The sequence below is a fragment of the Pleurodeles waltl genome, chromosome 5 (genome assembly GCF_031143425.1).
Source record: "Pleurodeles waltl isolate 20211129_DDA chromosome 5, aPleWal1.hap1.20221129, whole genome shotgun sequence".
In the NCBI taxonomy this organism is placed as follows: Eukaryota; Metazoa; Chordata; class Amphibia; order Caudata; family Salamandridae; genus Pleurodeles; species Pleurodeles waltl.
Window position 1 is genome coordinate 1,672,243,943 of NC_090444.1, and position 25,160 is coordinate 1,672,269,102.

A 25,160-nucleotide genomic window follows, 5' to 3' on the forward strand; every position below is an offset into this window, starting at 1 on the left:
GGCTCCTCTTGCGGGGTGGTTGTTCTTCAGCAGGAGGTGGGGTTCTGGTGGCCTGTCGTTGTGGTGGGGCCTCCTGTCCACTAGCGCCGGCGGAGGTGGTAGGCTGTTCCTGGTCCGGGCTAGTGACAGGGGCCCTGTGTGGTGCCACATGGTCCCGCAACGTGTCTTCTATCCGGTGGAGGGCCTGGACTAGCCTCCCCATGGCGGTAGAGATGTTGGTGAGATGATTGTTGAACCCCATGTAGCGTTCCTCCTGCTGTGCCTGGATCTCCTGGAACCTGGCCAGTACCGTCGCCATCGTCTCTTGTGAGCGGTGGTAGGCTGCCATGATGGTGGTGAGGGCCTCTTGGAGAGTGGGTTCCCTGGGCCTCTCCTCCCCCCCTGTCGCACAGCAGCCCTCCGAGTTGCCCTGTTTCCCCCGGACTCTGTCCCCTGGACGGTGTGCCCACTACCACTGCCCCCAGGTCCCTGTTGTTGTTGGGGTGGTGGGTTAGCCTGGGGGCCCTGTAGTGGCAGACACACCGCTGATTGACCTGTTCTAGAGACAGAGCCATGGGCCCGCTGGGTGGGAGCTGTGCTGTTGTTCCCAGAGGGGGTTGGGTCTGCTGTGGCCTGTGTGTGGGGAACCGACTGTCCAGAGGTCCCCGATGGTCCGGGCTGGTCGCCAGGTTCCAGGTCGACAGAGCTGCTGTCATCACTGGGTGCCTCTTCCGGGGGGGGATGGACATTTCTGGACCCTCCTGGCCGGTGTGTTGGCGTTCGGGTCCTGCATGGGGTAAGAGAGTATGGTTATTGTTTCTGTGTGTGCTATTGTGTGCGATTTATGGGTGCCCTTGTCCCCCAGTGCTGTCATTCCCTTGTGGGAGGTGTTGTGGGGGTGTTGGGGGGGGTATGTGCAGTGGTCATGCTTAGGTGATGGGTGTCCATAGTTTGTGGTGGCATGCAGGGGTTGGTGTTGGGTGGGTTGTGCTGGGGAGACATTCTCAGGGAGGATGTGTGATGGGGGGTTGGGGGTGAGGGTGGTGGTGGGGGTTGGCATGCTGGGGGGGGTGAAGTAGTTGAGATTGTACTTACCAGAGTCCATTCCTCCGTGTACTCCAGCGAGGCCATCAGGATACAGGATGTTTAGTACCTCTTGCTCCCATGCTGTGAATTCGGGTGGTGTGGGTGGGGGTCCCCCGCCAGTCTTCTGCACTGCGATGTTGTGTCGCGAGACCATCGAGCGCACCTTTCCCCGTAAGTCGTTCCAACGTTTGCGGATGTCCTCTCGATTTCTGGGATGATGTTCCACCGCGTTTACCCTGTCCACGATCCGCTGCCATAGCTCCGCCTTCCTGGCTATAGTGGTGTGCTGCACCTGTGAGCCGAAGAGCTGGGGTTCGACTCTTATGATCTCCTCCACCATGACCCGGAGTTCTTGGTCCGAAAAGCGTGGGTGCCTTTGGGGTGCCATGGGGTGGTGTGGATGAGGTGTGGGGTGGTGTATATGGTGAAGAGTGTGTTGGTGTGTGGTGCTTTGTGCTTCTATGTGGCATGTGTGATGGTGTAGTGTGCCTCTGTGTGATGTAGCTCTCTATTCTGTGATGTGTCTCTCTCTCCTTCGTCTATGATCTTCGGTCGTAGGGGTTTGTGGGTGATGTTGGTGTGTGTTTTATAGTTGGTTGGATGTGTGGGAGTGTTGTTTGTATGTGTGTCAGGTGTGTGTATTTCAAATTGTCCAATGTGGCTGTGTTTTGGAGCTGTGTGTGTATTTTGACCGCGGCGGTGTGTACCGCCAATGGAATACCGCGGTTGAAAGACCGCCGCGTGGATTCGTGGGTCAGAATGGCATGGGCGTGTTTGTGTTGGCGTGACGGTGGAGGTTTGGTCATCTCCAGTTTTCCGCGGCCCGCTGATGTGGCGGCCTTCCTTGTCGGGATTTTGGCGGTTCCGCCGTTGTGGGTCAGAATGACCGTGGCGGTTTACCGCGGCCGCGGCGGTAGAATGGCGGACTTCTGACCGGCGGTAAGGGCCTTTTACCGCTGAGGTCAGAATGACCCCCATAAACTCGTTTTTCCAATCACTTGTTGCAGCATATGACCACTCTGGTCTTGCGCATTTTCGACTTGCTCCTCTCTTCCTTTTCAACCTCCTTTCTCCTGTCACTTCTCCATCACTTAATTCGTCTTTCTTTGTGGTGTCTACTTTTTCCTCTATTGTTTCATTTATAACCTTTTCCTTGCCTATTTGAGATTCAGGCCAGTGATCTCCTTTTCTCGCACCTTCTGTCAACAATCTCTTCAAGATTGGACCCTTCTCCTTCACCTTATCTGAAGTACCTTCTCTTGATGGACCTCCAACGTGTTCAGGAGGAGTCAGATCGCTTTTGCTTCGATCTGTCTCAACTCTTTCCCCCTCAGGCTCTGACACTCTTATCTCCTTGCGATTCAGCACTCTTTGTTCTTGTGAGAACCTCTCCTGTGCATGGATCTCTTGTCACTTCTGCTGCATTTATTTCTCGTTCTTCCTCCTGAGTTTCCACACCCTTGTCTCTTACTCGGGTAATCGATCCATCTTCTGGCAATTCTGGATCTACTTCCGGCTCGACCTGCTCCGGTTCTGGTTCAGGTAGAACTATTTGTTTTGCAGCTGCTGGCATTCTCAGCAACACTTCTTCATGATCCTGAGGACTCACCACCTTCTTTGTGTGGCTGGCATGTATCCAGTTAAGCAAACCTGCACACTTCACAGCTGTTGTAGTAGTCAGCACCACTTGATCTGGACCTCTCCAACATGGTTCTACGCAAGTCTTTCACACATGCTTTTTGATCACAACCCAATCTCCCGCTCTTAGATTGTGGCCTGGGTCATGGATAGGTGGCTGGGTAACGGCTTGTACCTGCTGAGAAAAAGATCAAACCACTTCAGCTAGACCCTTGCAGTAGTCCAACACCATATCATCGGTAATATTGACAAGAGCATTGGCTGGTATTGCTGGCAATCTCATTGCTCTTCCCATAAGAATCTCATGAGGAGACAATCCTGTCTTCCTGTCAGGTATATTTCTCGTTGACATCAACACTAAAGGCAGTGCATCTGGCCATTTCAGATTTGTGGCAGCGCACATTTTGGCAATTCTTGATTTCAGTGTACCATTCATTTGCTCTACAAGTCCTGACGCCTCTGGACAATAGCTGCAGTGGAGCTTCTGTTCGATGTTTAGTGCTGCACATAAGAGCTTAATCACTTCGTTATTGAAGTGTGTTCCCCTATCTGATTCTAAAGAGATCGGGAATCCGAACCTTGGTATCAGTTCTCTAAGGAGTAGCTTTGCAACTGTGAGACTATCATTTCTGTGGGTGGGGTATGCTTCAATCCAATGACTAAACACACACATTGTCACCAACATGTACTTCAGTCCACCACATGCAGTCATCTCAATGAAATCCAATTGCAATCTGCTGAATGGTCCTCCTGCTCTTCCAATGTTGCTCAAATTTACCACTGTACCTTATCCCATGTTTAATTGCTGACGGATCACACATCTGTGACATGCTTCAGCTGCTTGTCTAAATTTCAGATTTAACCAGTCAACTTTGAACAGCCTAATCATGGCCTCCCTTCCGATGTGTGCCTGACCATGGTAATACCGAGCCATCTGAGTCAACGGACAATTCGGCAATACCATCTGACCCTCCTCAGATACCCAGATTTCATCTGGTCTCTGTACACATTTCAGCTTTGCCCACAGCTTCTTCTCTTCCTTGTCTGCATTTTCTTGTAATGTTTTCAATTCTTCTAGAGTATCAATTATTTTTAATGCAAAATTTGCACAACTGGTCTCTTCTTCTGGCATCAATTCCCACTTGTCCTTAAACGATATACAATTCAGGGGGCAAAACCTTGCAACCTGATCTGCATACCCATTTCCCCAGGAAATGTAATCTGGAAGTTTCTGATGCGCGCTGCATTTTACCACAGCAATCTCCTCAGGCAATTGAATTGCAAACAGTAATTCTTTTATGCTGTCACCATTTCGTACTGGGGTTCCACTTGAGGTCATGAAACCTCTTTGCGACCAAAATTGACCAAAATCATGAACAATTCCAAATCTGTACTGACTATCAGTGTATATTGTCACTCGTAGCCTGGTAGAAACCTGACAAGCTCTAGTAAGAGCCACCAGTTCTGCTACTTGTGCTGAATATACACCAGGAAGCGAAGATGCTTCTAGGGTTCCTGTAATAGTACATACAGCATATCTTGCTCTCAAAGTGTCTGTTCCATCTCTAAGGCATGAACCATCAACAAAGACAATTTGATCATTTTCGTCTAATCGAGTATCTCTGATATAAGGTCTAGACTTGGTACATAATTCAGTTACTTCAAGACAATCATGTTCTATAGCCTCCTCCTTTTCAATTTCAACAGTAGCACTTGGCAATAACGTTGCTGGATTCAACACTGTACATCTTTTCAAAGTTACATTTGGAGCTCCCAATATGCTTTTCTCACACCTTGTCAGTCTGGCCCCCATCAAATGTTGGGTTTTTGTTCTTGTCAGTAAAATTTCAACAGAATGTGGTACCATTACCGTCACTGGGTATCCAATGCCACCCCTTCACATTGGGAAAGACTTTGACCAACTGCGGCTACTGCTCGCAGACAACCTGGTAAAGCGGCTGCAGCTAGGTCCAAGGTATCTGAAAAATAGGCTACCGGGCGATAAGCACCTCCATGGGCCTGTGTCAAAACAGCCGAAGAGCAAGCATCACGTTCATGACAAAACAATGTGAAAGGCTTTGTGTAATCAGGCATTCCCAATGCTGGAGTTTTGCACAAACTCTCTCTCAATTCAGTGAAAGCCCCCATTTGATCGTCATCTAGGCTAATGGGATCTGTAACTACTTTGTGTGTCAACTGCTGTAGGGGTTTTGCTATCTCAGCAAAATTCGGAATACATTGTCTACAGTACCCTACCATTCCCAAAAACATGCACACATCTTTCTGGGAAGTTGGGGGATTTCGCTGCAAGATCATTGTAATCCTTTCTCTGGAAATTCTTCTCAGCCCTTTCTCAAGTTGATGACCCAAGTATTTGACAGACTTCTGACAATACTGCAACTTCACCGGTGAGACCTTGTATCCAAAGTCTCCCAAATGATTCAACAGGGCAATCGAGTCGTGCTTACACTTGTCCCTTGTTCTGGAGGCAATCAATAAGTAATCAATGTACTGCACCAGAGTCGATTGGCAGGGTAATTCCAATGACTCCAAATTCTTCTTCAAAATCTGATTGAACAATGATGGTGACTCCGGATACCCTTGTGAAAGCCTGCACCAGCTATAGACTTTATCTAGGAATTTGAAACTGAAAGAAAACTGACTATCCTCATGAAGTGGCACTGAAAAGAAAGCTTGTGACAAATCAACCACCGTGAACCACTCTGCCTCACAAGGAATCTGAAACAGTATCACTGCTGGACTGGGCATAACCGGACAACACTTAACCATCATGTCATTCACTTTTCGCAAGTCCTGCACAACCTGTACCTTCCGACAAGGCTTTTTCAATTTCATTATCGGTGAATTACATGGGGTACTCAACACCTCCTTTAGAACTCCCTGCTTCAGGAAATCTCCAATTATCTGTGCCACTTTCATCATCACATCCTGTGCCATGTAATACTGTGGAAGTTTCGGGAATTCAACATTCTGCTTCAAAGTGATTTTAATAGGTTCCACTCCTTTGATCAATCCCACTTCTTTCCCTGTCAAATCCCAAACCTTTTCCTTTACTGTTCCCTACAGACCTGCATGCAACTCCTTCAGTGTGAACATCAGAAAAATGTCAATCAATGGGTGTTCTTCGTTAGCATTAGTAAGTACCATGGCTGACGCCAGTTCCTCCTCATCATCACTATTTGTTTGGACTTCTATCCCTCCATCTGAACAATTTATGGAACATTTGGTCTTGCACAATAAATCTCTGCCTAACAAGGATACAGGACTTGAGTCGCACACCACAAATCTGTGCAATCCCAAGTAATTTCCAATTTCAACTTGCACCGGTTCTGTGATAGGGTTTGTTAACTGCCTATTCTCTACTCCCACAACCTGAACTGTCCTGCTGGAAAGGGGTAAATCTGGTGCTTCCACACTCCTCACTGTGGAGGGCGTAGCTCCAGTTTCTACCAAGAATGAGACCTTATGTCCCATTACTTTTCCCTTCACTGAAGGCCCTCTCTGATCTACTTCTAGGGACGCAGCAGGAATACAAGCTCCTTCATCTGAACTGTCACTCATCCATTCATCGTTTATTCCATCCTCACTGTGAAAAGGGAACTGGTGTACTGTATTTTTAACTTCTTTTGTTTCAATTCAATCTCATCACTACAATATTTAGCATACTGCAACACCTCACTCAATTGGCTTTGCCTGCCAGCAAATCAAATGATTCTTAATCATCTGCCCTACTTCAGGTCTCAATCCTTCAACAAATCTAAACACAAAATGCAACGTGTCTTTTGGTTCGACTGCTTCCTTGCCACTGTACTCCTTGAAAGCCTTTAACAAACTTTCATAATAAGTATGTATTGACTCCTTAGTTTCCTGGACTGTCCTGTCGATCCTCTGCCAATCAATGTTTTTAGGAGAAATCCTAGTTTTCAGGAACTCAGTCACCTTATAATAATTTTTCATTACCTCAGGTGATGGTGCGCCTGTAATTTTGTTACTTTCAGGTTCATTCGTTAGCCAGTCTACTGCCCTCTTACATTCGACTCATAAGTCGGATGGCACGACTATCTCGAGTAAGGTATTCAAGTCCTCCCACAAACACTTAGAAAGTTTCACGACCTCTCAGTCTGTTGATACCATTCAACTGGCTTCTCTCTCAATCTGGGATAATCATTTGTAAAAGACAATGGGGGTTATTACAACTTTGGAGGAGGTGTTAATCTGTCCCAAATGTGACGGATATACCACCAGCCGTATTACGAGTTCCATAGGATATAATGGACTCGTAATACGGCTGGTGGTATATCCGTCACTTTAACGTCACTTTTGGGACGGATTAACACCTCCTCCAAAGTTGTAATAACCCCCAATATGTCACTTCGGTGCCACGGGACATGAACAAACTGACCCCCTGGAATCTCTCTCATCTGAAACATTTTAACTGATTCCCCTTTCTCTGCTCCCTCTGTTTCTTCTTAAGAATCTCATTTTCATTTCTCTTTCTTCCTTGCCCATCTGCCTTCCCACTTTTCTAATGCTCCCTAAATTTGTGCACTCTGTAGCAAATCCTTCCAATGTGCTTTCATTCTTGCTGATCTCATGTGTTCAAAATCTTTTGCCTCAAAATCTAGTCTGTAACTTCGTCTCAAATGTTTCGTTGTTTTAAGATCAATGTCATGCTTTTCTGCTATTTCCACTAACTTCTGGTGTACTTTCTCTACTTCTTTTGTAATCCCTGGGCACAAATACCTCAGCTCTTCTTCAGTGTCGGATTCTAACCTATCTAATCCCATTGTTCCCTCGACTAATTCATTTGCTTTGATATTTAGTCCCACTCAGTTCAATTGATCTTCCCCTTTTGATGTACTTTGATAAGAATTCAAGCTATCCAGCCAACTAGTTAACTGCTGAATTGTTAACCCTTGTAATGAGATAATACTCGTATTAGTCACAGGTGGCTGCTGTGCCCCTGTACCCAAGGCTTGCGGTGTCAGGAGTCTCAAGCTCTGATTTGCATTAGAGACATTTGATGCATCTGGCAATGTCACAAGAGGACTAAAACCTGTAGGAGATCTGAGTTTCCCCGGACAAGCTCCTGGTGATGATGTTGAGTGCATCGAATCTCCCACTCCCCTTCTCACTAAACTCTGTGACATCTCAGTTTGTTCCCCTGCTTCTGTTTTCTTCTGCGCATATAAAGGTACCACTGGAACAACAAATTGGTAGCGATATTGCATCTGGGCTGCCTTAGCACCGGCTCCTTGTGTGAGTGGCACTCCCATCATCTGGTTCATAACTGGTGTGAGATCTACTGAAGTCCCTGTCAATGGGTTAAACTTTGACTTACCCTGCTTCTGAGCTGGTGGCAATAACATTGAGGTCGGGTCAGTCTGGACCAACATTGGCTTCGGAAGCACCTGCTCCCTTGGCACTACGATATTTTAAGACAGTCTCAAGAACTGGCACATCTGGATAAACCCTTGCTACCGTAGGTGTATGTACCTGCGCCTGAGCTACCACACTCGTTCCTGCAACTGGTGTACTCTGTCCTACCCCTGGTAATTGTCCACCTTCTGCTTGTACAGCTCCCACAGCTCCCTGGGATGTTCCTGGAGTAGCAGGAGGGGCTGTAGCACTAGTCCCTGGACCCCCTGCATAGGTCGTCATAGGCTGAGGTCTATCCCTCAGCAACTGTGTAATGAGATCCTCAACATCAGAATCATCATCATCCACATGAGATTTTTTCCTTTTCTTTTTTTCCTCACTCTCCTCTTTCTTGGTACTATCCCCTTTGTCTGAATCATCACCTTCTGTGATTGCTGGAAACATCTTAATCTCTTTCATAGTTCCCATCCTCCATCTTTTCTGCTCCCAATCCCACCTAGCTTCTGCTAGTGACTTTTCTATCTTCTTCACCCTTCTGTTGAACTTTAGCTCTTGCTGCTGTCTGGCCACTAACTCCCAAACTGCTAAAGCCTCAAACTGTACTGGTCTCGGTAACAGCCTCATGTCATACAATGATAATCACAACTGGTCCAAAATTCTCAAATTGAACGTTCCATGCTCTGGAAAAGCTAATGTCCCTTGGTTCTTAGTCAACTTACTCCATTGCTTTAACCAAAGACAGAAAGCTAGACCTTTCTCTTTCATCACAAGATGCGCCGGAGTATCCTCCGGAGGTGGTCGGTTCCCCCACTGATGCCTTAATGTAAGAATCACCCTTCATCGCACTCTTAAATGCCTTGAAAAACTTAATTTTGCCTGTTTTGTGTACTACAAATTCAGTAGTTGAAATGACTTTTACTCCCAAGATTCCCTTCACCCGTTTACTCAACCAATTGCCTCTCACGGACGGCTGCCAATCCGGTCGCGGCTCTTCTCACTAACTGACCTATTCCAGCACGGCACACACTGACGTCACACTGACTCACAGTGGCTGACAAAGTCTTGCAGCTTGTCCTCCTCAACTCAATTCCACTCAACTAATGCGTTTTATTGCAAGCGTCTTCACCAAATATTAACTAAAACAAACCTGCTGGTTTACTACAGGAAGGGACATAATCGCTTCAGGGACCTTACGGATTTTCACTAATGGCACTTTTTGGCTCTTTAGCTATTCCTCTTTCTCAGTCCCCCACATTCGCAAGTAAAATTCGACCCGCAAACTTTACTCTCAACTGATCAATGGGTCTGTCCTGGTGCACATAGGACTCGCCAAATCCTAGTCAAAGCTTCTTTTATTCGTCTATCATTCACTATGACTTGTTGACCACGCCCAATCAACCTACTAAACCAGACAGATTACAACATATAACCAAGTGTCTCCTACACTTGTCAATATACTCCGGAGTCTTAGACCACGCAGGGTCCGTACATCACCAACAACCACGTGGACAATTTTTTAGCACAAAGCGCCACACGCATATGAAGTTTGACGACTTCCCTACTCTCACAATTTGGAGTATGCACACTCCTACTAACCCTTAACTGGAGTACGCAGACCTCCTACTTCTACCTCACATACATCACAATTCACCTGCAATTTGCTTAAGCCTGCGCAACCTACTACTCTCATACTATCTCAAAACACGCTGAGAACATACTCAATCATACCAACGGGATCCAGGATCTGGGAAAGTCATTTCTGGGCTTAAGGGAACATCATCTTTGCTACCATTACCATTTCAGAAAAACAAAATTCAAACCTCATAAAATTCAAACAATTGTACTCAACCTTAAACTACTACCATACCCACTAGTCACCACCTAACTAGTTCCCTAAGGAAACTAACTATCAAGCTTCCACCAAACACTGCTAGCGCACCTTGTCCTTGGTAAGTAAACTTACAAGGGGACGCATATAGGTCGATGGATCTTTTGGATCGCATAGAGTATCCTAGTTAAGCGGTAACCACTGAAACATCAATAAACATCATAATCAAACATGTAATGCCATAAAAACTTATCTAACAAGAAAATACCGTCACTCTCAAAAGGGTTAATCGTTTTATTCCCTATTAGTTACAAATCTAATCAAAACCTTTATTTCAAGAATCAATGATTAATCAAACTTTATTAGCATCATGAGCAACATTCCATCAAGATTTATTGATAAGCAATAAAAAACATCAACCTAAGCCAGCAAATCTTAACATTGGATAATTCAGCAATGCAAGTCAGTCAGTCAATCGTCACCATAAGTCACCCTTGTCAGCCTACCTATCACAAATTAGCATCGGCATGTGGGTCTTCATGCGAAAAACAATTTAGTAAAAAAAAAATCATTAATTTGGAAAAATCTATCTAAGAGAGAAAAACATTTTAACAGCACAGTTGGTACCTGGAAGGAAAAACACACATTAGTCAATCAGCATTTTATAGCTACCTATCCAAGATAGATCAGCAACAAGTCAGTCTTCATCTCTAGGTCATCAGTCATCAGCAAGACTTGGGCTCACAGAGAGCAAGCCCAATTTTCAGCACTTCGGACAGCATCTCCTGACGTCATCAACTTTCGCCTCTCCACTCTGATTTCCCTTCTCATGTCATGACTTTTTTTAGGGACTCTCAGTCCGTCCCACAATTTGTTAATTGATCAACCTTATCTGGGGTAATGATTCTAACCTATAGTTTTTGTTTACCACTTATTTGCGTTGGTTCAGGCATCAAGTTCCATTAATATGATTGGTCCTCCTGTCGATGAGAACATTAGGTAATGAAATTGTTGCCCACAGTCTTTTAGTCAGTGTTTCCATTGTTCAAGTCCTGGGAAAGTACATTTAGCCTACTCTACACATAATTGTATCAATTTGTTCTGATCGTCTCCTGTCCGCTGGTACATTGCAGAAAATTCTAGCAGAGCTCATCTGAACTCTGTACAGTTCAAGGTCCTTTTCTCCAGTTCCAGTCCTCTTCAGCTCATCGAATCTCCACGTTTAAGCAAGCAAGGCCCAGCGCCGACCAGGCCTCTAGTTCAGCTAAATTAAGGATACGAAGCATCATACAGCATAGATTATATTAGCAATTATGACATATTAATACATAATTCTTATATTTTCACATTATTTTAGTACTGTTAACATACATGGTGACCAATCCCCGTGGGCACATTTTACTCATTACACGTTATTTTCAATTATTGATTTCATTTGTCATTATTTCTTCATTAGTTATGTATACGCAAATCATTAGACTATTCTCATATTAGCATATCTGCTCCAACAATGGTGATGCAGATTAAGGCAGCTCAAACAGGATTGCAGGGGGGCTTTTGTGCAACAGATACCACAGCAACAGGGAACTGTCATGGTCCAGCCTCAGATGAGAGGTAGGGGTCGTAGAGTCAATATGAATCATGGACCAGATTTGAGTACTGTAGTGGATTAGAATGATGTGCAAGGGATGAAGAAGATGTTACTGTGTCACATTTGCAGAGCCGTGGGACATTGGAAGCAGGAGTGTCCGACGATGGTGCAAGAAGGTGTTGTTCAAGAAAGTGGTGACGTCAATACAATTCAAAATATAAGAGTACCAAGAATGAGAGGTCCTAATCCGAATTTTCAAAATAACATGAATCAGATGCAGAATTTTTAACCCATGCAGCAGGTGCAAATGCCTTGTGCACAAATGACACAGTTGCAACCAGTGCAGCAGCAGGTTCCTAAGGTACCTAGACAGCAAATTACGATACCTCAAGCCCTGATGAAGCAGCAACAGATGATACTTACTCAACAGGTCATGGGTCAAAAGCAAGACAGAAGTATTGACACAGTGCACCAATTTCCATTACACAGTGAGAATGAAATAAATGGTGAATGTATGATTGATAGTTCAGATGAGGAGCCATGTATGCTTGCAGCCTCCTTAGAGGTAGATCAGAGAAGACCCTTTGTGAGAGGGAAGGTGATGGGTCATACGGTTTCCTTTTTGGTGGACACAGGAGCCACGCGGTCTACAGTGAGGAGTGCAGAACTTCTGAACTTACCTCTTTCAGGAAGAACAGTTCAGGTTGTGGGGGTAGCGAATAAGCATTTGACAAATCCAATGACAGATCCATTGCAAGTCAAGATTGGCAACTTCCAGGGACTGCATAAGTTTGTAGTCTGTGATTCAAGTCCAGTATCCCTACTGGGAAGAGATTTATTGTGCAAAACCAAATGTTCTATTACTTGTTCAACTGCTGGAACAGAGATTCAGACAAATAGGGATGATGAGGAAGAACTAACACCAGAAACTGAGTGTGAAACTAACAATGAGGAGTACCCATTGATTGAGTTTTTCCCGATGTTTACAGTAAAAGAGCTTCATTCTGATTTGTAGGGAACGGTATAGGAAAATGTGTGGGATCTGACAGGTAAAGAAGTGGGTTTGATCAAGGGACTGGAGCCGATTAAGGTTATGTTGAGGCCGAATGTAGTGTTTCCGCAGCTTCCACACTACAATATGGCACAGGATGTCTTGATGAAAGTGGCAAAGATAATTGGAGATTTTGTGAAGCAGGGAGTCTTGCAAGACGTGCTGAGCAGCCCCTGTAATTCACCAATAATGAGTTTGATAAAGCCGTGTGGAAGGTCAGAATTGTATAGGATTTGAGAAAAGTAAATTACATGGTGGTAAAGTGATGTCCTGTGGTACCAAATCCAGGAGTAATAATGTTCCAGGTTCCATGTGATGCAGAATGGTTCACAGTTGTTAATTTGTCACAAGCTTTCTTTTCTGTGCCTCTTCATGAGAATATTCAGTTTTTCTTCAGTTTCAAATTCTTAGACAGAGTCTACAGCTGGTGCAAACTTCCTCAAGGGTACATGGAGTCACCATCCTTGTTTAACCAGATCTTAAAAAAGAACTTGGAGTCATTGGAATTGCTGTTTCAATTGACTCTGGTACAGTACATTGATGATTTGCTGATTGCATCCAAAACAAGGGACGAATGTAAGTACAACTCAATTGTCCTATTAAATCATTTGGGAAAGTTTGGTCATAAAGTGTCACCATTGAAGTTGCAATACTGTCAGAAGGTTGTGAAAAATTTGGGTCACCAAATTGAGAAAGGGTCGAGGAGAATTTCCAGAGAAAGGATTACAATGAGACTGCAGAGAAGTTCCCCGACTTGCTAGAGAGATGTCAGGATATGTTTGGGAATGGTAGGTTAATGTCGTCAGTGGATTCCAAATTTTGCTGAGATTTCAAAGCCATTGCAGAAGCTGACACATAAGGATGTCACCGATCCCATAACATTAGACCAGGAACAGATGAAAGCGTTCACTGAGTTGATAGAGAGTTTGTGCAAAGCTCCAGCATTGTGTATGACTGATTACACAAAACCTTTCACATTGTTTTGTCATGAACGTGATGCATGTTCTTTGTCTTGACACAGGTCAAGGGAGGTGCTTATCTCCCGGTAGCATATTTTTCAGCTACCTTGGACCCAGTTGCAGCAGCCTTACTGGGTTGTTTGCGTGCAGTTGCCGCAGTTGGTCAAAGTCTTTCACAATGTGAGGGAGTAGTGATGGGATATCTCCTGATGGTAATGGTCCCTCATTCATTTGAGATTTTACTGACAAGAATGAAAACTCAATATTTGACTGGTGCCAGGCTAACAAGGTATAAGACGAGCATTTTAGGTGCTCCAAATGTAATACTGAAAAGATGTACAGTGCTGAACCTGGCAACTTTACTTCCAAGTGACACTGTTGAAATTGAAAAAGAGGAAGACATTGAGTATGATTGTCTTGAGGTAACTGAGTTGTGCACAAAACCGAGACCTGATATCAGAGATACTCGATTGGAAGAAAATGACCAAATTGTCTTCGTTGATGGTTCATGTCTCAGAGATGGTACAGGGACATTGAAAGCAGGATATGCTGTGTGCACAATTACGGGTACCTTAAAAGCTTCTTGGCTTTGAGGAGTATATTCTGCACAAGTAGCAGAATTGGATGCTCTTACTAGAGCATGCCAGTTTCTGCTAGACTGAGAGTAACTATCTATACAGATAGCCAGTACAGATTTGGAATTGTTCATGATTTTGGTCAATTGTGGTCTCAGAGAGGTTTCCTGATCTCTACTGGTTCACCAGTGAGAAATGGCAAAAGAATAAAAGAGTTACTGAATGCAATACAATTGCCTGAGGAAATTTTTATGGTGAAATGCAGTGCACATCTAAAATCACAGGACTATGGGGGTCATTCCGACCCCGGCGGGCGGCGGGCACCGCCCGCCGGGCGGAAACCGCCCAAACACCGCCCCACGGTCAGATGACCGCGGGGGGCATTCCGACTTTTCCGCTGGGCCGGCGGGCGATCTGCAAAAGATCGCCCGCCGGCCCAGCGGGAAAGCCCCAGCAAAGATGAAGCCGGCTCCGAATGGAGCCGGCGGATTTGCTGAGGTGCGACGGGTGCAGTGGCACCCGTCGCGATTTTCAGTGTCTGCCAAGCAGACACTGAAAATCTTGCTGGGGCCCTGTTAGGGGGCCCCTGCACTGCCCATGCCAGTGGCATGGGCAGTGCAGGGGCCCCCAGGGGCCCCACAACACCCTTTCCCGCCAGCCTCTTCCTGGCGGTGTAAACCGCCAGGAACAGGCTGGCGGGAAGGGGGTCGGAATCCCCATGGCGGCCCTGCTTGCAGCGCCGCCATGGAGGATTCCTTTGGCCAGGGGAAAACCGGCGGGAAACCACCGGTTTCCCTTTTCTGACCGTGGCTTTACCGCTGCGGTCAGAATTGGCCAGGAAGCACCGCCAGCCTGTTGGCGGTGCTTCCGTGGTCGTTGGCCCTGGCGGTCAATGACCGCCAGGGTCAGAATGACCCCCTATGTGTCACTGGGAAATGGATTTGCGGATCCAGTCGCAAGGTTTTGCGCATTGAACTGTATATCGTTCAAGGACAAGTGGGAATTGATGTCCGAAGAAGATACTACATGCACAAGTTTTGCATTAAAAGTGATTGACACATTAGACAAATTGAAAACTTTGCAAAACAATGTTGACAAAGAGGAAAAACGTTCATGGCTTAAAATGAAGTGTGTTCAGAGGCAGGATGAGCCTGGGACGGCTTTCAGAAGAGGGTCAGATGGCTCTGCCGAATAGTTTACTGTCACAAATGGCGAGGTACTATCACGGTAAGGCACACATTGGGAGGGATGTCATGGTTCGTTTGTTAAAAATTGATTGGTTTAAAACCAAGTTTAGACAAGCAGCAGAAGCAGTATGCCATCTCTGTGTTATTTGTCAACAATTAAATGCGGAGAAAGGGACCGTGGTGAACTTGAGCCACATGGGAAGAGCAGGAGGTCCATCCAGCAGAGTGCAATTGGATTTCATTGAAATGCCTGAATGTGGAGGTTTGAAATGTGTGTTGGTGATTGTGTGCATTTTTAGTTATTGGATTGAAGCGTACCTCACAAGAAGGAATGATAGCCTCACAATAGCGAAGTTGTTGCTTAGAGAGTTGATACCACGTTTCAGATTTCCAATCTCTTTAGAATCAGCTAGGGGAATGCACTTCAATAAAGAGGTGATTAAACTTTTGTGTACAGCACTGAACATTGAGCAGAAGTTGCATTGTAGCTACTGCTCTGAAGCATCAGGACTAATGGAGCAAATAAATGGTACTTTGAAATCAAGAATTTCCTAGATGTGCGGCAGCAACAAATCTGAAATGGCCAGATGCATTGCCTTTGAAGTTGCTGTCAATGAGAAATACACCTGACAGAAAGACAGAACTGTTGCACACAAGATTCCTATGGGCAGAGCAATGAGGTTACCAGCAGTCCCAGCAAATGCACTTGTCAGTATTACAGATGATATGGTGTTGTACTACTGCAAGGGTCTGGCTGATGTGGTTTGCTTTTTCTCTCAGCAGGTGGAGGCCACCACACTGCCACCAATTCACGATCCAGGGCACAACCTGAGAGCCACGACTGGGTTGTTTTTCGAAAAACTTTTCACAAGACGTGTTTGTAGCAACATTGGAGAGGGCCTTACCAGGTGATTTTGACAACTACGACAGCTGTGAAGTGCGCAGGAATCCCGAACTGGATTCACATGAGTCACACAAAGAAAGTGGCATGTCCACTGGATCATGAAGAACCATTGTTGAGAGCACCAACAACTGTGAAGCAAATTGCAGCACCGGAACCAGAAAAAGAACAAAGAGAACATGAAGTTGAACAAGAGCTTCTGGAAGATGGTTCTATCACCCCTGTAAGAGACGAGAGTGAAGAGTTACAGGAGGGTGCTGGAGAATCAATCTCGATGGATGCAGCAGGAGAGCCTAGCACAGCAGGGGTTCTCCCGGAAGTAGACGATTCTGAGAAACAAACAGAGCAAGTGCCAGACCAAGAAGGGGAGGGAGTAGAGCTGGATCAAAGCCAAAGTGATCTGACTCCTGAGCCTATTGCAGGTCCATCAAGAGAAAACACCATAGAGAAAGAAAAGGAGACCAGTCCAGTCCTGAAGAAAATATTGACAGAAGATCGAGAAAAGGAGATAATTGGCCAGAGTCGCAAGTAGAGAAAAAGAAAGAAGTAGTTTTCGATCAAACAATAGCGGAAGAAGTAGATACTACGAGAAAAGAAGAATTAAGTAAAGGAGAGTTGAGTGGTGATCAAAAGTTGAAAAGAAAGAGAATAGCAAGTCGAAGATACGCAGGTCCTGAATGGCCATACTCAACTACAAACGAATGGCAACACAAGTTTATGTCTTTTTGTTTTGATAGGGAAGTTCCGAGTCAATATTTTGATGTAACCTGAAAGTGATCAAGGAGCTGAACTGTTGAACAAATTTGAAAATATTCTGAGAAAAGACACTGTTCAAAATAACTTGGAAAATACATTGATAGCTTGATTTGACATTGAAAACCGGTGTGACAAGCTGCTAATCGATTTTGACAAGGAAAAAGGGTTCCTGGATGCAAAACTTAACTGCTGAAAGTAGAATTGTCTATTTTTGATTTTGCTGCACTTTTATAAAGTTGCTTCTGCTTTCTGATTCTTTACAGATCATGGCTGAGTTCAATAACCAGGTTAGAGATGCTAAGCACTGTAAATATATGTGCATTGTTTTGGCAATTATGTGTGGGATTTTGTTTATAGTGGTGATTGTGGGAATGTGGAGCCAACCATACTTCTTCTTCTGAGACTACTACACTAACAGCTTTGGAGATGTTTAAGGTAGATGAGAAATATTTGCATGATTATTCTAATGCTCAAGGAGAACTTTCTTCTAACGTCCTCTATCGCTTATTGAGTGAGTTTGTTGAGACGATGGATGCAAGGGATTGTCTTGTGTGTACGCAAATTCCTTCGTCAGTCGAGGAAGGAGTTACCTACCATAGTCTTCTATTAACTTACTGGATAAGTTGTAGTCTGCTACTAACAAGGTTTATGACCAGGAGTATATTCAATATTTTTACTAAAATCACGATGTTCCTATTATTAGGTATTTGAGTAGAGTAGGTAAGGATCATGACATAGTATTGGTTAGAGGATTCTTTGAGCCTACACTAAAGTTTGGGACGGCTTATACTCATAAAAACAATCTAACATGCTTGCTTACACCTTTAGAGAAGAGCTTCTTAGGTCATACTGACGACAGGAGAAAAGCATTAAAAGAGAAATTAGAAAAAGGCTTAGAGATAAGGACTTACAGGAATGATTATGCTTACACTGCAATTAAGACGCAAGGGAAATTAGCTTTAGATGCATTACACGTTGGGAAGCTTTGTATATATAGGCCAAAATCACACACTGACACTTTATTTGTGGGTAGGAGTGAATGTAGGTATATGTTTTTGTTTCAGAGTAAATTAACTTTTATGTTGAATGGTCAGGACCCTGCCATTCCGGTTATCTACTATATTTGTGGACTTAATGCTTATTACTGTCTTCCAAGAGGATGGTATGGGACATATTATTTGGGGATAGTGTTCCCAAAGATTTACCAAATAGAGGACTTGAAAAAAGTTTCAGAAATTGACTGAATTACATCATAAGAGACAGAGGAGGGAATCTTCTTCTGCTGTAGTGGGAGATATATTTAGTGCGGTGATTCCTTCACCAGGACTCATCCTGAACTCGATCAAGATACAAAAGTTGTCTACTATTGTGGATAACATGCTGACAAATTTTACAGGGGCAATACTCCTGATAGACACTGAATTGGCTGCGGATAGAGCTATGACTCTTCAAAATCGTCTTGCTTTAGACATCCTTCTAGCAAAGGACGGCGGAGTCTGTAAAATGATTAACTCTAGGCATTGTTGTTCATGCATTCCTAACAATAGTAAAGAGATAAGAGACTTACTAACCTGACTAACTCCAGTGGTGATTTGAAGGATTTGAAAGAACCAGATGTTTAAAAAAAATTTGGAAAGGGATTTGCTTCAGTGGGAAATTGGCTTAATAATATTTGGAATGGGGTGCTCTCAAAAATCATACAGGGAATACTGATTGTAATTACTTGCATATTATGAATATTGGGATTATGTAACTTGTGTCAAAAGATTAAATTGAAAAGTACTAAAGATAATAAGAGGAGGGAAGAAAGAAATAGGGAAAGAATCTATAGGGAAGGTTTGAGAAGAAGACAAAATGCTGAGGAAATCAAATCATAAAATTGTAAAGGGGAAAAATTAGTGTGATGACATATTTAGTCATCAGAGGAGGGATTGTTAGTGCAAAAGTCTTAATTAGAAAAATATTAATGAATGTTTATGTATTTTGAATAGTGAAATTGGTAGAAAATGATTAACGTAGAAAAATAATGTGCACCTTTGAAATTGTGACCTTGGAGAATGGCCACCAGTATTCACAACTTGTATTAAATGAGTGATTAACATATATGAAATATTGAAATTAGATTAATGTAGTAATATGTCATATTGAGAGTTATATCCTATTTTTTGCAACAATTGTAGGCATTAACCGGTTCTGTGCCGCAGACGTAACGGTTACGTCCTGCGGCACAGTGCTCATGTGCCGAGGACGTAACCATTACGTTCTTGACACTGAGCTCAGAGGGAGCTCTAGCGCTCCCTCTGTGGGCTTCCCTCGCGACTCCCCAAAGGCAGGGATGGAAGGGGAAGCCCTTCCCCTTCCACCCCCATCCCCCCACCCCTGTAATGACGTCAGCGCTCGATCGCGTGCTGACATCATCACATAGTGCCGGACGCACTTGAAGCCATTTGCTTCCAGTGCGATGAGGGAGAAACAGGTGAGTTTCTCCTCTGGCGGGTGGGGGGTTTGGAACAAATAGGCACCTGGGGAAAGGAAAGGCTTTTCCTTTCCCCCGGTGTCTCTTTGAGCATTCCTGCGGCCCGATCGCATTGCGATTGGGCAGCAGGAATGCCCACTAGACGCCAGGGATTTTCCTTTTTGTTTTGTTTTATTCTGCTGTGTGTGTCAGGAGCGCCCCCTTGGGCAAGGGTCGCTCCCATTTGGGGGGCATGTTTGTTGTGGCAATTTCTGCCCCCCTTGGGGGCAGATCGGCCTATTATGTTTAGGCTGATCTGCCCCCAAGGGGGACAGAAACCACTAGATGCCAGGGAATTTTATTTTTTTCATATTGCTATATTTTGTTGTTTGGGAGCGGCCCCTTGGGCAAGGGTCGCTCCCGTTTTGGGGGCATGTTACCTGTGGCCATTTCTGCCCCCCTTGGGGGCAGATCAGCCTATTATTTTTAGGCTGTTGGGGGCAGAAACCATTAGAACACCAGGGATTTTGGTAAAAATGTTTATTTATGTGGGGGGTGCCCCCTTGGGCAAGGGGGGCATTGAACTGTTGGCCATTTCTTCCCCCCTTGGGGGCAGATCGGCCTATTATTTTTAGGAAACCACTAGAACGCCAGGGATTTTTTTATATGCTTATTTTTGTGGGGGGCATCCCCTTGGGCAAGGGGTGCTCCCCCAAGGGGGGCATTGAGCTGTTGGCCATTTCTGCCCCCCTTGGGGGCAGATGGGCCTATTGTTTTTTAGGCTGATGGTGTACATAGTGTACATATTGACTTGCTGTTGGCTACTGCAACACACTGCCAGCCAAACACCAGTCCACACACTCCCATCAGCTGGTGTGATTGCTGTATCAGGCATGTGGGCGTATGTAAGTGATGGGCCCTTCAGTGGCGCTGTCTGTCGATGCGAGTGTTGTGATGTGCTGGGCCCGTGGCTAGTGGCGTGAGTAGTCTTGTGCATGTCATGTATGAAAGGTGTGTGAATGGATTGTAAAGCGGTTGGCGCCTTGCCGTGGCTTTACAGCTCACGAGCTGTGAGTCATTGGTTCAGTTTTTTGGCCTTTCAGTTATTAACAGTGCATTTCATTTTTGTGAAATCTCTTGTTAATAAAATTTGATCCACTGAACCATCACTCGTGCCAAATCCGACCAGTGTGTTTGGTAAAATTGACAAAACCTGGTCCGCTGTAATCAGGCGTCGCAGCACACCTGTGACACGCTAGGTGCATTGGGTGGGACCCCGATGATGAAGCATGCCACCAACTTAGTTGGTGGGTGAGGGGTCTTTTTAACATAACCTAAGTGCATTTCTTTTCGCAATTTTAGTGTTTGGAACATCACATAAGTATGTGGACACACCAAAATGATCTATTACAAAGCTACCTGTGTTTGGGGGGGCACCTATGGTTTTGGTCCCGGGTGCGGCCTTCATCTAGGGAAACCTACCAAACCCAGACATGTTTTAAAAATAGACACCCCAAGGAGTCCATGGAGGTGTGGCTTGACTGGATCCCCCAACATTTTCTTACACAGACTTCTCGGCAAACCTCAAAATTTGCAGAAAAAAACATATTTTTCTCACTTTTCTTTGTAGGATCACTGCTGCGGCACAAATTTCCTACCACCCAGCGTTCCCCTCAGTCCCCCAAGTAAAATGATACCTCACTTGCATGGGACCCCAAAGCAGAGTCAGCCTAAAAGATGTATGAAAGAAAAATATGTGCTTATCAACTCGCTGTGCTATCCCCTCAATCTCTACACATTTTTGGCCTTTTTCTGTTGCAGGCACCTGGCCCACCCCCACAAGTGAGGTACCATTTTTATTGGGAGACTTGGGGGAAGGCTGGGTGGACGGAAATATGTGGAAAAATGTGATGTATCCATGTTGTGTTTTGGGGGATTTCCTTTCGCGGGCGCTAGGCCTACCCACACAAGCGAGGTACCATTTTCATCGGGATACTTGGGGGAACGCTGGGTGGAAGGAAATTTGTGGCTCCTCTCAGATTCCAGAACTTTCTGTCACCGAAATGAGAGGAAAAAGTGTATTTTTGGCCAAATTTTGAGGTTTGCAAAGGATTCAGGGTAACAGGACCTGGTCAGAGCCCCACAAGTCACCCCATCTTGGATTCCCCTAGGTGTCTAGTTTTCAAAAATGCACTGGTTTGCTAGGTTTCCCCAGGTGCCGGCTGAGCTAGAGGCCAAAATCCACAGGTAGGCACTTTATAAAAAACAGCTCTGTTTTCTTTGTGAAAATGTGATGTGTCCATGTTGTGTTTTGGGGCATTTCCTGTCGCGGGCGCTAGGCCTACCGCCACAAGTGAAGTACAATTTTTATTGGGAGACTTGGGGGAACGCTGGGTGGAAAGAAAATTTGTGGCTCCTCTCAGATTCCAGAACTTTCTGTCACCGAAATGAGAGGAAAAAGTGTTTTTTGGGCCAAATTGTGAGGTTTGCAAAGGAGTCTGGGTAACAGAACCTGGTCAGATCCCCACAAATCACCCCATCTTGGATTCCCCTAGGTGTCTAGTTTTAAAAAATGCACAGGTTTGCTAGGTTTCCCTGAGCTAGAGGCCAAAATCCAAAGCTAGACACTTTGCAAAAAACAGCTCTGTTTTCTTTGTGAAAATGTGATGTGTCCACGTTGTGTTTTGGGGCTTTTCCTGTCGCGGGCACTAGGCCTACCCCCACAAGTGAGGTACCATTTTTATCGGGAGACTTGGGGGGGAACACTGGGTGGAAAGACATTTGTGGCTCCTCTCAGATTCCAGAACTTTCTGTCACCGAAATGAGAGGAAAAAGTGTTTTTTTTGGCCAAATTTTTAGGTTTGCAAAGGATTCTGGGTAACAGAACCTGGTCATAGCCCCACAAGTCACCCCATCTTGGATTCCCCTAGGTGTCTAGTTTTCAAAAATGCGCCGGTTTGCTAGGTTTCCCCAGATGCCGGCTGAGCTAGGGGCCAAAATCCACAGGTAGGCAGTTTGTAAAAAACACCTGTTTTCTGTGGAAAAATGTGATGTGTCCATGTTGTGTTTTGGGGCATTTCCTTTCGCAGGCGCTAGGCCTACCGCCACAAGTGAAGTACAATTTTTATTGGGAGACTTGGGGGAACACTGAGTGGAAAGAAAATTTGTGGCTCCTCTCAGATTCCAGAACTTTCTGTCACCGAAATGAGAGGAAAAAGTGTTTTTTGGGCCAAATTGTGAGATTTGCAAAGGAGTCTGGGTAACAGAACCTGGTCAGATCCCCACAAATCACCCCATCTTGGATTCCCCTAGGTGTCTAGTTTTAAAAAATGCACAGGTTTGCTAGGTTTCCCTGAGCTAGAGGCCAAAATCCAAAGCTAGACACTTTGCAAAAAACAGCTCTGTTTTCTTTGTGAAAATGTGATGTGTCCACGTTGTGTTTTGGGGCCTTTTCCTGTCGCGGGCACTAGGCCTACCCCCACAAGTGAGGTACCATTTTTATCGGGAGACTTGGGGGGGAACACTGGGTGGAAGGACATTTGTGGCTCCACTCAGATTCCAGAACTTTCTGTCACAGAAATGAGAGGAAAAAGTGTTTTTTTGGCCAAATTTTGAGGTTTGCAAAGGATTCTGGGTAACAGGACCTGGTCAGAGCCCCACAAGTCACCCCATCTTAGATTCCCCTAGGTGTCTAGTTTTCAAAAATGCACTGGTTTGCTAGGTTTCCCCAGGTGCCGGCTGAGCTAGAGGCCAAAATCCACAGGTAGTCACTTTACAAAAAACAGCTCTGTTTTCTTTGTGAAAATGGGATGTGTCCATGTTGTGTTTTGGGGCTTTTCCTGTCGCGGGCGCTAGGCCTACCGCCACAAGTGAAGTACAATTTTTATTGGGAGACTTGGGGGAACGCTGGGTGGAAAGAAAATTTGTGGCTCCTCTCAGATTCCAGAACTTTCTGTCACCGAAATGAGAGGAAAAAGTGTTTTTTTGGCCAAATTGTGAGGTTTGCAAAGGAGTCTGGGTAACAGAACCTGGTCAGATCCCCACAAATCACCCCATCTTGGATTCCCCTAGGTGTCTAGTTTTCAAAAATGCACAGGTTTGCTAGGTTTCCCTGAGCTAGAGGCCAAAATCCAAAGCTAGACACTTTGCAAAAAACAGCTCTGTTTTCTTTGTGAAAATGTGATGTGTCCACGTTGTGTTTTGGGGCTTTTCCTGTCGCGGGCACTAGGCCTACCCCCACAAGTGAGGTACCATTTTTATCGGGAGACTTGGGGGGGGGAACACTGGGTGGAAGGACATTTGTGGCTCCTCTCAGATTCCAGAACTTTCTGTCACCGAAATGAGAGGAAAAAGTGTTTTTTTGGCCAAATTTTTAGGTTTGCAAAGGATTCTGGGTAACAGAACCTGGTCATAGCCCCAAAAGTCACCCCATCTTGGATTCCCCTAGGTGTCTAGTTTTCAAAAATGCGCCGGTTTGCTAGGTTTCCCCAGATGCCGGCTCAGCTAGGGGCCAAAATCCACAGGTAGGCAGTTTGTAAAAAACACCTGTTTTCTGTGGAAAAATGTGATGTGTCCACGTTGTGTTTTGGGGCATTTCATTTCGCAGGCGCTAGGCCTACCCCCACAAGTGAGGTACCATTTTTATCAGGAGGCTTGGGGTAACGCTGGGTGGAAGGAAATTTGTGGCTCCTCTCAGATTCCAGAACTTTCTGTCACCGAAATGAGAGGAAAAAGTGTTTTTGTGGCCAAATTTTGAGGTTTGTAAAGGATTCTGGGTAACAGAACCTGGTCATAGCCCCACCAGTCACCCCATCTTGGATTCCCCTAGGCGTCTAGTTTTAAAAAATGCACTGGTTTGCTAGGTTTCCCCAGGTGCCGGCTGAGCTAGAGTCCAAAATCCACAGGTAGGCAGTTTGTAAAAAACACCTCTGTTTTCTGTGGAAAAATTTGATGTGTCCACGTTGTGTTTTGGGGCATTTCCTTTCGCGGGCGCTTGGCCTACCCCCACAAGTGAGGTACCATTTTCATCGGGATACTTGGGGGAACGCTGGGTGGAAGGAAATTTGTGGCTCCTCTCAGATTCCAGAACTTTCTGTCACCGAAATGAGAGGAAAAAGTGTATTTTTGGCCAAATTTTGAGGTTTGCAAAGGATTCAGGGTAACAGGACCTGGTCAGAGCCCCACAAGTCACCCCATCTTGGATTCCCCTAGGTGTCTAGTTTTCAAAAATGCACTGGTTTGCTAGGTTTCCCCAGGTGCCGGCTGAGCTAGAGGCCAAAATCCACAGGTAGGCACTTTATAAAAAACAGCTCTGTTTTCTTTGTGAAAATGTGATGTGTCCATGTTGTGTTTTGGGGCATTTCCTGTCGCGGGCGCTAGGCCTACCGCCACAAGTGAAGTACAATTTTTATTGGGAGACTTGGGGGAACGCTGGGTGGAAAGAAAATTTGTGGCTCCTCTCAGATTCCAGAACTTTCTGTCACCGAAATGAGAGGAAAAAGTGTTTTTTGGGCCAAATTGTGAGGTTTGCAAAGGAGTCTGGGTAACAGAACCTGGTCAGATCCCCACAAATCACCCCATCTTGGATTCCCCTAGGTGTCTAGTTTTAAAAAATGCACAGGTTTGCTAGGTTTCCCTGAGCTAGAGGCCAAAATCCAAAGCTAGACACTTTGCAAAAAACAGCTCTGTTTTCTTTGTGAAAATGTGATGTGTCCACGTTGTGTTTTGGGGCTTTTCCTGTCGCGGGCACTAGGC